This window comes from Ascaphus truei, chromosome 3 (assembly GCF_040206685.1).
Source record: "Ascaphus truei isolate aAscTru1 chromosome 3, aAscTru1.hap1, whole genome shotgun sequence".
In the NCBI taxonomy this organism is placed as follows: Eukaryota; Metazoa; Chordata; class Amphibia; order Anura; family Ascaphidae; genus Ascaphus; species Ascaphus truei.
The window spans coordinates 395,981,600-395,995,043 of NC_134485.1; the positions used below are offsets into that span (position 1 = coordinate 395,981,600).

The 13,444-nt window shown below is 43.6% G+C and overlaps 1 protein-coding gene across 12 annotated transcripts in view; it reads right to left on the bottom strand.

Annotated features, from left to right (window-relative positions):
* Window positions 1–10,926: 10,926 nt before the first annotated feature.
* Window positions 10,927–13,444, bottom strand: part of AMOTL1 (angiomotin like 1) — a 138,639-nt gene continuing 136,121 nt past the window's right edge. For all 12 annotated transcript variants that reach the window (XM_075592480.1, XM_075592488.1, XM_075592482.1 and 9 more), the window contains one exon: window positions 10,927–12,823. The gene's annotated coding sequence lies outside the window, so the exon portion shown is untranslated. The remainder of the gene's footprint in view (window positions 12,824–13,444) is intronic.

Below are 13,444 nucleotides of genomic sequence, written 5' to 3' on the forward strand. Positions count from 1 at the left end.
ACCAGTTTACAGTGACATTGTGTGACTTCACATATAGCAGTATATAATGAACCACAGAACCTGGTGCCACGTGCTTCAGTGTTGGAAATTGCAATGTTTAATGCTCGCCAACGTTAGGGCAAATTTGCAGTTTATCACAATTTTTCGCCGAAACAAATATCAGCAAATTTTACCCGATTTTGCAAAATTCCATAAAAATAAATAACCCTCCACCTTGAGTGCACCACTACCCCCTGTGATGCCAGAGGGGCCAACAAAGGCGTTAACACTTGTTCTTAGAAAATATTTGTCCTTCTTGACTCCGCGGACCCGTAAAGTGTCCAGGGACCACAGTTTGGGAATCACTATGTTCGGTATTTTATTTGCGTCTCTATGCTCTCTTAACCATTACCCCTGTTGGAAGTGTCACGCAGAGTCAAGAGTTGAATGCCAGCAATGTACAGCAATGTCTCCTGACACATGTTAATTACATTTTGGGGGGGGGGGGGGGGGCGTTGGAAACAGGTGCTGGCAGGAATGTGCCAGTCGCACAGTGAATTCAGCTTCATTGTATTCATGCTTTGCATACACTGGTCCTCTTCAAAGCTGGTTCAGGAATTTTCTAATATACTCATTCAAACTGATCTAGACATGAGACGGGTGCTAAAGATTCACATCCACTTCCCTTTATTTGTCTGGTTACAATTACAAATGGGTTTTTTACTACGTAGGGCATGAGCATACATTTCAACTGTCTACCAACCTGTGTCTGTTCCATGCAGACAGAAGTGTATGTATAGACCAAACACACACAAACACCGCGGTATAACTGACATCTAAAGCCAGACTATCCCTGTAAATATACCCAGGACTGGCCGTGCTACTGGGAAAAATCATATAAATACACAAAGGAAAAAAAGAAACCCAATGATAAGCACTCTGATGTATCAGAAAAAATAAATAAATATGTTGTAAAGAATACAAAATTATTTTAATTAAACACATCATATCAAATCAAATCACAGATGTGTTTAATTAAAATGATTTTGTATTCTTTACAACATATTTTTTTTTTTTTCTGACGCATCAGAATGCTCATTGGGTTTCTTTTTCTCTTTGTGTATTTATAAGTGTATGTATGTAGGTATATATATATTTTTTTTATAGCGCCAACAATGTATGCGACACTTTACAAAAAACAATACAATAAAAGGGAGTTATAATACGATAAGTGTAACAAACATGAAATCAGATGCTAGGAATTGAAATCCCTGCCTTATAAAGGGGACAGTGTGAGGCCGTGATCGTACCAAAATCGTCCGCTGACGCCGCGCAGCTCAAAAACAAATAGCTGCAATCCAATGAAGGTAAACATACCTCGCGCCGCCTGGAACTGCAAGGAGCACGGAGTCCAGGCATTTGCAATGTACTTCATTCGGAAGGTGTGTTTTCGGTTTGACTTAAAGGTGGGGAGAGAAAGTGCTTTGCGTATACTGAGTATATACAGGAGATGAGCAGGGGCATAGCGAGGAATTAAAGCAGATATGTAGGGAAAAGCAGACGAATGGAGAGCCGTGAAGGTTAAAACCAGAACTTTGTAGGTGATTTAGTACTTGATGGGAAGCCAGGAGGGGGATTTAAGGAGGAGATAAGCAGGCAATGTTCTAGGAGGAAGTGAAATGATCCCAGTTGAAGAGTTTTGGATAGATTGCAAAAGAGAATGATTTGAGGCAGGGAAACCTGTTACTAGTAAATTATAATAATCCAGGCGGGGGAGGATACAGACATGCATTAGAGTTTTAGCAGTAGACTGACAGAGGAAAGGTTGCATCTTGTCAATGTTACAGAGGAAGAAGCAACACATTTTAGTAAGAGAATGAATGTAAAAGGAGAGGGAGGAGTCAAATGTCACACTGAGGCAATGTGCTTTTTGGAGACAGGATTGATAGTGGTTCCGTTTATTGTGATGGAAAAAAGGGATACTGGACCGGGTTTAGGAGGAAATATGAGGACCTCAGTTGTAGACATCAAGTTTGAGGTGACATAGTGACATCCAAGATGATATAGCCAAGAGGTAAGCACTCAGGAAGTTGGGCATGGTAAGAGGTCGGGTCCAACCTCCGTGTCGGGTTGCCGGGACCTTTGACGTCACGCAGCTGGTTCGCCCTCAATGGCTGAACCGCCGTGACGTGGCCATTGCCCGGCCACCATGCCAAAAATCTTATCTTTGGGAAAGGTGGTCGCACATCGCACTTACTGCAGGCATGCGCTGGGGACGACCCCATAGACGGCCGTATCTTGTTCGCGCTGTGCATATGTTTTATAAAACAATTAGATGTAAACATTATTATTTACAAAAATAATAACATAGATAGGTTCAAAACGATTTTGAAATGTGAATAAATGTGTATATTATTGTGCACGTCCAAGAATAATTCCCCCCCACCCCCCACTGTCCCATCCTCGTGTCCGAGTTCCCTTAACTTTTTATCTAGAAAAAACCCCAGTGAATAAACCCATTGTTACATTTGATGCAGATGCCACCAGAAGCCAGTGCATCAAAAGAACATGCATCAGTCTATGCCACTACTGCCGTATATATGTGGGGCTTTGCAATACACTAACGATTCCTCTGGCCCTGAAAGGGTTATGTTGAATTTGTATCCTCTGCAAAAAAATAAGTAAGCGAATGAAAGTAAAAACTCATTAAATGTGCGTTTTTTTCTTCCTCTTGTTTTTAGAGCAAGAACTAATTCCACATGTGAATAAAATATAAATAGTGCAGTTGTACAGTGAGAGATGAGAGATGACAGAGATTCACAGTTAGCATATGGCAGTAAGAAGAAAAACAATTTTTTTTTAGACCAGAGTTTATCGTTTCATATTAGGTTTTGAATTGTACATGCTGATGAATAGGACTTGTGTGATTAGTCATAATGAGATCTGTCTGTGCCTAATTGCTCCAGACGGTGTAATTTACTTTGGAGGGAGAGAGGCTTCCAACCCCAAAACCCAGTTCTTCGTACTTGCCAAGAAGGGGTTAAATAGCATAAAACTTCACGGAACTATTGGGAGGGGAAAAGTACAGCTCAGTTGCAGAGTTTTGTTTGGGTAAGTGTGTTACCTACTGACGTGAGCCAAAGATAACAAGACACGTTCAGTTTCATTGCGTGCAGTCATAACTCCTTCACTACAATATCTTGCACACCTCTCTGGCAGCAAAGGGGTTAAAAGAAAGGTTGAAGTTCAATGAGATTTATTTCCAGCCATCCTTCCTTAGGCTCCTGCTGATCTTAAACTTCTCAGTGTGAGAGGGACTAACAACATAGTTATGAAGATGCACTGTACTCCTGCTCAGCAGAGGGGTGTTCATACCACAACAGTGTAACTGTCCCAAAGATATTTCATGAAATATAGATTTTATTAGAATTTATTCTATGAATGACTACAAACTTATTTGTGTTGGTGCCTACAACTTACTGCTACTTACTTGTAGTTTACTACCAGTAGTGGCCTGAAGGAAGACATGAAACATGACACATTGGACTACTGTTTTCAAAGTCTCTGTCCACATTTTGTAAGTGTTGGTCCATACTGTGTCAGAAGTCTCATTATGTCAAGGCAAATTGGGAAGAAACCATGCCCTGCTATTTACTGCATCTTCTTATTGAAATCGGACTGCCTCTTGTGGAGATGCATTTAAAAAGCTGAAAATTGTCACTCTGGAAGAACTAGATTGACATAAAGCTGCATTAACACCTCAGAAAATCATATAACCCTATGGAAATTTAGGCCTAACAGTGAAACATCAGGTATACATATAGGCTTCTCTTGGCAAACATATATCCATCAAATTTCAAGGTCACATTGGTGGCTAGAAAAGACAGACCAAGTCCAGTCCTTCCCTGAGATGTCCAGCTACAACGTCTTTGTACTAACTTTAAGGAAACCGGAGCCTCATGCTACACAGTTTGTTGTGCCAGTTGGCCAAAATTTGGAAACACTATCCTTCGCTTGTGTTCTGCACCAGATAAAGAACCCCATTGAAATCCATAACATTTGTATTGGATACGCTTTTAAATATGTAACCCAAATATTTAAAGTACGCTGAAAGTCAAAAGGCCAGCACCACGAAGCTCCATTAAGGGAGGGTAAATAACGTGACGTTACCTAAATAGGTAACGGACATTATTTGGCCTGAGTTTCATATATATAATATATATGTAACGGGCATTCCCCCATACAATCGCATATAATGTGTGTGTGCGGGGAACTTAGTGTTAGCAGGTGTGGTGCGTTACCTGTTAGGCTCACAGGGGGCCTAAGCCTCCGCCACGGGGAGCCTGGGGCACGAATAGTAATAATAAGAGTAACCTCGTACTCGGTGCAGTGCCTCCACCTGCGATGGCTCCCACCCGAGGGGGAGTGATCCTCGCAGGACAATATATATATATATATATATAGATCACACAACAGCATATAATACAACCAATGACTTTACTTGCGAGCATAGAACGTACTTGCATATAATATCAACAGGTGTCCCTCCCTAGAGGAGACACTAACTACTGCGTCTCGCAGGACGCTACCCCCCTTACACCGGGTGATCCCCCCCCCTGTCCATTAATCCCACACAATGTCCCACAGTCTAGAGAGAGAGGATATGTGTGACTGCGCAGTCACTATTAAAGCTAATAGGATTGTTGGTGCACTTGTTGTTACGGATTACCTGCCGAGCACTCCAGTGCTCGGGCCTGCAACGGCTTCATAAAGGATCCGATGAGCGAAGACACCGGAACCACCATCCAGGGCGATCCCACCCGGATGACTGCTGCAGCTGCAGCGGAGGTCTGAGCCCAAACCTCAAGATGGAAACGCAGCGTCCGCTGTGTCCCTAACTTTCTCTGGATACTGAAAAGGGGCCGGGTCCCTAACCTGGGGCCTGTCCCTACAACACTCAGCTACTGTGACTCAGGGCTATCTTGGGCCTAGGGGGCTGCTGGCCTAGTGCAAAGAGTCACTGACTCCTGCACCCTACCTCCTTCCCCTAGCTGCTCCGGTCACCAACTACCCAACGTGCTGCAAGCCCGCGAAATGTATCCATCCCTCAGCAGGGAGATACTGTAGCCCTATTGGCTCCCTGGGGTCATGTGGCTCTGCCCCTGTGCACCCTGGGGGCTGACTGTCCTTTACTGCGCATGCGCGAGCTGTCTGTGCGCCTCCCGCGCTTCTGGCTCCTGCGCAACTCCACTCGCAATGGCGGCGCCCTGCTCCCCGAGCCGCCGGGACCGCAGCAACGGGCCGCGCGTGTCCCCAGCAACCGGCCGCATTCAAGAGAGGCGCGCTGTGCTCGCGCACGCCCCCGCACCGACAGGGGACCTGGCTACATATATATATATATTCCCTCAAACCTCCCTTCAAATAACACATGAAGCATACAAAAAGGAGCGCAACTTAGATACCTGGGAGATATGCTAATGTTTATGCGACGTATATTTAAATGACTCAAACTCCACACCTTCTAAAACAGGGGAGCGCAAACGTTTTCAGCTGCGCCCCCCTGCCTGCTCCCCCTTGCTCTCGCGCCCGCCCTCACCTTGCTCGGCGGCATCAAATGACGCCGTGGGGGTCACGTGACCCCGTTGCCATGGAGATGGGCGTGTGACATCACTCCGCATGGCACCGCGGCGTAATTTAACACTTCCCTGCAGCTCTTCAGAATCCCAGTAAGTTAGTTGCAGAGGCCTCACGCGATCCCCCGGCATTTCATTTAAATGCCTGGGGGAAGAGCGCGGGACCTCTGCAACCGCCCCCGCAGACAAATCTCCCGCCCCCAAGTTTGCGCACCGCTGTTCTAAAAGATTGCCATAAATCTTATACTAAAAAGCCTAAGGCCCCTTGTGATGAAGCGGGTACTAGTATCACGCCCAACAGGATTAGAAACCACAACCTCTGTCATTGCACCAGCACCAGCATTAAACTATCTCAGATGCTGGATAGCTCCACTTTTTTGTATTTGCAAAAATTATTTTGATATTCATATAAAATTAATGTTTTACCAATTGATTTTCTCACTGGAATGCTTTTATTTTTATTTTTTGTGATGTAATGTCACCTTTACGATTAAATTCATAGCCTTTTTTCATTTTCATATAGTTATGTTTTTACACCACCCTATCCATACATTTATATATGATTGTATGAATTATATTGGGTTCAGAGTTCATCCAATCAGAGAGCTCTGTGGGGTTACAAATCTCTTACTGCATGTTGCGTCTCTGTAATCATTCCCGACGAAGTACTGTACTGAGGTACGAAACCCATAGGGATTACCTGGATCTACTTCCGGATCTGGTGGCGATGCGGTCCACTCTCGCCGGCTGTTTGTGTATGTGGGATTCCCGGAGATCCCTAATCGTCGGAGTACAAACTTTTTTTTACTTGATTGCAAGAGTGGATTTTATCCTTTCATAATATAAAAAAAGTCTGTGATATACTTACCTCTATACCTCTATAGACTGTAAATACCACATTTACCACACATAGGAGGAAATCATATAAAAGGTGCAATCCCACAGTTGGCCAGTTGAATTTGTTAGGGGCCTCTGAATAGGGAAGTGTTTGTCATTCCCTAACCCACCCTGCTTTAATCAGGGAGCCAATAAAGTTATAGGGGAGCTGGGGGAGGGGAGCTCTGGCTGTACAAGTCACATGTCATTGGAATGAGTTCAGTTTGGTCTAGGAGGGATTTCCTCTTTAGGGGCAATAGCAGCCAGGGGGTAGTTACATTGTAATAAATGTCCCCCAAACAAAAGCTAGTTTAGCATAGCTTTTATTTAAAATATTAGGGCAGAGGCCCTGAAATTAGTGGTCAAAGGGGCTGATAGAAGCTATTAATGCTGCGTCCTATTTACATGTTTATTTTCTAGATAAGACACTTATATTGTTGATCCAGGGAGAAATCCGATTGCTAATTCTTTGAGTCGGGAAGGAATTTATTTTTCCCCTAATGAGATATCATTGGATGGTGTTTCACTGGGGGTTTTTTGTTTGCCTTCCTCTGGATCAATATACTGTAAATATAAATGTAGGATAAAGTATCCGTCGTCTAAATTTAGCATAGGTTGAACTTGATGGACGCATGGCTTTTTTCAACCTCATCATCCACTATGTAAATATCTTTAAGAAAATTGTATTAGCACTGGGAGCATTAAAGCAGCAATCCAGCTGGCATGTTTTTTTTAACATAGCATTGAAGCAGCGGATCTCTGGAGCTGAACCCCATTCACTTCAGCTCTGAGGATCCCCTGCTTCCCGAGATGCTTACCTCCGTAGAGTGTGCGGGTAGCCTCTCCGCTCGCCTATCAGGGATCAGTTTCAACGCCCCCGCACACTGCGGGCCAATAGGAAGCCATGACACATCAGGTGCGTCTTCCTATTGGCCCACGTGACGGGGGAGCTTTAAACTTTGACGAGATACCGGCACCTCATTTGGAAGTCTGTATCTCGGGAAGCGGGGGGTTTCCCGGGAGCTGAAATGAATAGGGTTAATTTCCGGAGACCCGCTGCTTCAAACTGATGTTAATAAGCAATAATAAAGAAAAGCGGGATTTCCTCCTTTATAGCTGCAACATTGAGGCTTGGGTCACAAAGCTCGCTCTCATATCTAGCAGTAACATTATCTTTTCCAATGATTATTTCCCTTTTTTTTTAATATTACTGTTTTCTTTAAAAATCAGTTTGTACTGAGCAATCCTAAATGATCGTTTTCAGGCATATTGACCACTGACCCCTGAAAACCAGACAAGCAGCTAATTTCCTGAGAGGCCATTTAAACCCCTCACGATGCAAATTGTGCTCAGACACAATAGATGCTGCCGAAGGAAATTGAGGGCAGAAGAAATGTCAACAAAAACAAGAGGAAACAGATTTGGATGTCAAGAATACGAAGCAAACTTACATGTTGCACATTACATATGCATGTGATGAGGTTCTAGTTATATCAATGGCCATATTTTCAATTCTTTATTTAGTACGGTTGCTTAAGCTCAGTTTAGCCAAATATTGACCTTTAACTTGTGAGACCAGGCATGCATCACGGTATCCAAGCCCCAAAAACAGGAGCAATCTTCATTCTATTTATACGTGTTCCCGCTTCTAATAAACATTTAGTAACAGTGAGGAACTTGTCTCGATGCCAAAATATCGAAGCAGCAGTGCGTATGGTTTACCACATGTTACCAAAACCAAGCCCCAGACCATGAACGTTGTTTAAATATGTATTTATTAAAAAAAAAAAAGGCTTTCAATATAAAAATATATATCCAGGAAGTTAAGGGAAACACAGAGGAGTGTGCAGAGCAAGAAGCGAAAGCTCAAATTCATCTAAACCCGGGAAGCCATCTCCAGTTCTCAAGGGCTACCTACAGGTCAGGTTTTCAGGATATTCCTGCTTCAGCACAGGTGGGTCAATCAGTGGCTCAGTCCCTGCTGAACCACCTGTGCTGAAGCAGGGATATCCTGCAAACCTGACCTGTTGGTGGCCCTTGAGGACTGGAGTTGGCTACCCTTGTTGTAATAAAAGAAGCAGACACGGGTCACCTCATCGTACGAAGCAATACTTCAAAGCCACATACAGAGCAAAAGAAAACTGATTGTAACTCACAATAGGAAACATTTGCACCAACACATTCAGCCCCATTTAGGTTTTGAACTTAAGGAGGCTGCAACGCAAATACTGTTTGATATGCCTTACTGACGAAGATTGACCAGCAATGTACTTTGTACTCAATGAACGGGGGACATGCTGCAATATACAGGAGTATAGAGTATGACGGCACATTGAAAACAACTGAAGCTTGATTTTGGAATATGGAACTAATAAATATTATCAGCCCTCACCTTCGTTAGCTAATGTTTACATCTGACCCCTTTGCTGCCATATGGGATTTCAATGCGTTTATGACCTGTGACCGGGCCTGTTATACACGTGTGTTACAGGCCAGCAGTACGAAGAACCAGTTTGCAGACATGGCAAATCCCTGTCTAGATTGCGGTTACTTTCTACTGAATAAGCTCTGAGGATATCAGTGTGCAGAAATACTCATACATCCTTATTAAAGCCGCAGAACTGGTAACACATTTATGTTTTTTTTAATGGGTTTGAAGCATGGGGTCTTTGGAGCTGAACCTCGTTAATTTCAGCTCCGTGGACCCCCTGCTTTCCGAGATACTTACCTCGGAAGGGGGTGCCGGTATCTGCGCAGTTTCAAGCCTCGCGTCACGTGGGCCAATAGGAAGCCGTAAAATGTGACGTCACGGCTACCGATTGGCCCGCGTGACATTAAAGCCGCCATTTCGATAACCCCAACTAGCCCAGCTGGAGCTGCTACCGGCACCCCCTTCCGAGCTAAAACCCCCAAAACTTACGGGGGGAAAACGTGTCACCAGTTCTGCTGCTTTAAGCGCAGGAGAGTTGGCAACAATGGAAAAGATCCCTTCCAGCAAGATCAAAATTATTCTTTACAAAGGAAGGGTCATTGGCGATCCTGTAACTTTATACACATGCATTATTTTAGTGACACTTCAAAATGTACGTTCAACGAGGCAGGAGAGAATAACCTTACACTAGCAGTCCCAAGCATTCAAGCTTGTACGGAGCACACAATTAGGTGAAATTAGATTGTAAGCTCTTCGGAGCAGGGACTCCTTTTCCTAAGTGTTAGGCCTGAATTATCCTTGCTCCGGCTGTGCGCGCGCGAAGTCACGCCTGCGATGCGCACATGCGAAACCTGCACTGCAGGCATCGGGAGGCGTCAGAGAGGCGTGGCCGTGACATCACGTGAGCGGTTCGCCCTCATTGGCTGAACCGCTCAACGCAGATGCCTGCTCAAAATTTGCACCCTTGAACGCGTCGTTTGCGCGCGCTCAATTGAAAACATTCATTTGTTTTGGTGGCGCGCGCACGCACGCACGCACCGCAATTATGATCACGGCCTTACTTTTATGTCTGAAGCACTTCTTCCCATGATGTGTTATTTGTATTATTTCTTATTTATGATTGTCACGTATATTACTGCTGTGAAGCGCTATGTACATTAATGGCGCTACATAAATAAAGACATACATAGATACATCTGCTGCATTCAAATGACTGCTGCAGGAAAAGGATTTGCATCCTAATTACAAAGTGCCAGAAGTCAGCACGATATCCTATTCTGCCATCCAATCCCCCAGCTGCTCCTGTAAAGATCCAGGGAAGATTTCTGGAGTACCAAAAATGTGCCCTCTTCCTATGTGTTTATTAGAGTGCACAACACCAGGCCAGTCCTGAAGAAGGCAAGAGTATCAGTGAGGAATCTCAATACAGTGCAGCCTCTATTATCAGTACAGCATCAGAAATGGCTTCCTGTGTAGAAAGTAAGGAAACCTCAATCATTTTATTTTAGGTTTAAATAACACTTTAAGTGTATACAGATGTGGCCTGTTATAGTGGTCACCCCTGGTAAACCTGACGTCCAGCAATGTATGGGAATGGTGCAAATCATGCACATTTTAATTATACGGTGTCAAAAAGTATTAAAGCTGCTGCCCTTTTGCTCTGTAGACAGTTGATCCCTTGGGTCCCAGGGAGGCTTAGTAATACACCGCAGGCTCTTGGGATTCATAGACATTTTTCCCAATGGATAGGTTAAAAAAAAAAAAAATTTTTTTTGTTCATTATCCCGTTTTCATATTAAAAGTATAACATAACTATAACATAGCAGCAAAGGGGAATTTTAAAACGTGTATAAACCATAACTGTGGTTAACATTGGGGATATCCTTTACATGACGTATTGTACATGTTCCATTCCGTGCACCGTTCTGCTCATAGAGATTATTTAAACAAAAAAATCACCTTTAAGGAAAACAAATTCACCTTCCTAAAAAATATTGAAAGTACAAAGATGGCAAATATATTTTTAATGTGCATTTGCAAAAAAAACTATATAAATACACAAACTGTACCCATCTCCCTCTCTAAATATATATACTGTATATAAAATACAAAACGAATAGACGATACCGTTCTGTGGCTAACTAAATGTTTTTATTTGTGCGAGCTTTCGAGATACACTGATCTCTTCTTCAGGCAATGTTACAATGAATAAAGCAAGCAAGGGTTTTACTTAAAAAAAAAGTGCACCTTGGAATGTTATCTGTGACTGAAACCTATCCCTCCCCCCTATGTAGTATGCGATTTATGACTTGAGGTGTTAAATAGTCCCTGAATGTTAGTGATGTAAGAGTGTGTGTGTATGTACAGTTGTGTGAAAAAGAACGTACACCCTCTTGAATTCTATGGTTTTACATATCAGGACATAATAACAATCATCTGTTCCTTAGCACGTCTTACAATTAGGTAAATACAACCTCAGATGAACAACAACACATGACATATTACACCGTGTCATGATTTATTTAACAAAAATAAAGTCAAAATGGAGAAGCCATGTGTGAAAAACTAAGTACACCCTTATTGCTTCCATAGGAATTAAGATGCTAAGAAGCAGACAGGTGCTTCTAATCAAATGCCCTTGATTAAGTGATCCTCAGCAAGTGTGACCACCTCTATAAAAGCCGAAGTTTTAGCAATTTGCTGGTCTGGAGCATTCAGGTGTGTGTTAACACAATGCTAATGAGGAAAGACATCAGCAATGATCTTGTTAATAAATCATGACAGTGTAATATGTCGTGTTGTTGTTCATCTGAGGTTATATTTACCTAATTTTAAGACCTGCTAAGGAACAGATGATTGTTATTATGTCTTGATATGTAAAACCATAGAATTCAGAGGGTGTACTTTCTTTTCCCCACAACTGTATGTATGTAAATAAAATTTATAAAGAGCCCACGGTGTATACAGCACTTTACAAAAGGTGTGTGTGGAGTGGGAGTGTATATTAATGGTGTGGGTAGGTGTGGAAATATAAGAGGGTGTTGCATAACTAAAAGTGTGTGTAGATATGGTGTGGTCCCTATTGGTATATATGGATGGAATTACATAAAGTATTTGTATGTGTAAGAGACAGCTGTGTGTGCATACATATAGTGCAGAATGTATAGACATGGCCTTTAGCACTTATGGGAAGAGAGTTCTCGTGTCAGTAGTGACTCATGAAACTGCAGTCTCGGTTTAGGCCACCGCAAAGTGTCCCGGACAGTTGCATAAATTTGTATTCATGCAACCGTCTCTGTTTCGGTGTTCTAAGATTACCTTTGAGTATGGCCACCTACAGATCATTCATTTTATGGCCAGAGTCTGAGAAATGTTCGCCGACAGGACGGTCTCTTGTTCCGCGTGTGATGCAGTAGCATTTCGTTAGCCACAGAATGGTATTGTCTATTTATTTTTGATTATTAAAGCTCGCTAACACGGTACAGATACCTATACATCTCTCTCTCTCATACACACAAACACACACACTACATATCTCTCTCTCATACACACAAACACACACTACATATCTCTCTCTCATACACACAAACACACATACTACATCACACACACACACACACACAGTTACCAGTCACAACTGTATATACACCTTTTTAGATTTGTTATGCTAACATTGTATGTATTGATGTATGTATGTATGTCTTTATTTATATAGCGCCATTAATGTACATAGCGCTTCACAGCAGTTATACACGTGACAGTCATATAAATAACAAATAATTTAAATAACACATAATGGGAATAAGCACTTCAGACATAAAATTATCATTTAGGAAAAAGAGTCCCTGCCCGGAACAGCTCACAATCTAATCATTGAATGTAAAGTGTAGCCCCCTCGTGATGTCTAAGGCCTCGGTCCCGCTGCGCTCGTTGGCGCGGGCGGCGGGTCGCGAGTTCCCCACCAGCAGGGGAATCCTCGCGAGCCGGTCCCGGTCCCCCCTGGCTGCACAGCTGATTACACGCTGTAGCGCGTCAGCCGCTGGAGACACCAGAGAATGGTGTTTCCTAGCGTTGACGCGTGACGTGTGTGGCTGTGAGCCAATGGGGAGGGGAGGCTTCGGGAGGAGGAGAGGCTTCGGGGAGCGGGGAGGAGTGTGGAGTGAAAGCAGGTGAGTGCCTTTCTCTGTGTGTGTGTCTGAGTGCGTGCCTGTCTGTGTGTGTATGTGTCTGAGTGCGTGAGTGCCTGTGTGTGTGTGTGTGTATGAGTGCGTGAGTGCCTGCCTGTGTGTGCGCGCATGAGTGCGTGAGTGCCTGCCTGTGTGTGTGTGTGCGCGTGTATGAATGAGTGCCTGCGTGTGTGTGTGTGTGTGTGTGCGCGTGTATGAATGAGTGCCTGCGTGTGTGTGTGTGTGCGCGTGTATGAATGAGTGCCTGCGTGTGTGTGTTTAAACTTACCTTCCAGCTCCAGCCCGAGTCCGTGGAGGGAGGGGGGGGAGAGTAGCGGGTCCCTCCGCTCAAGCCGCGC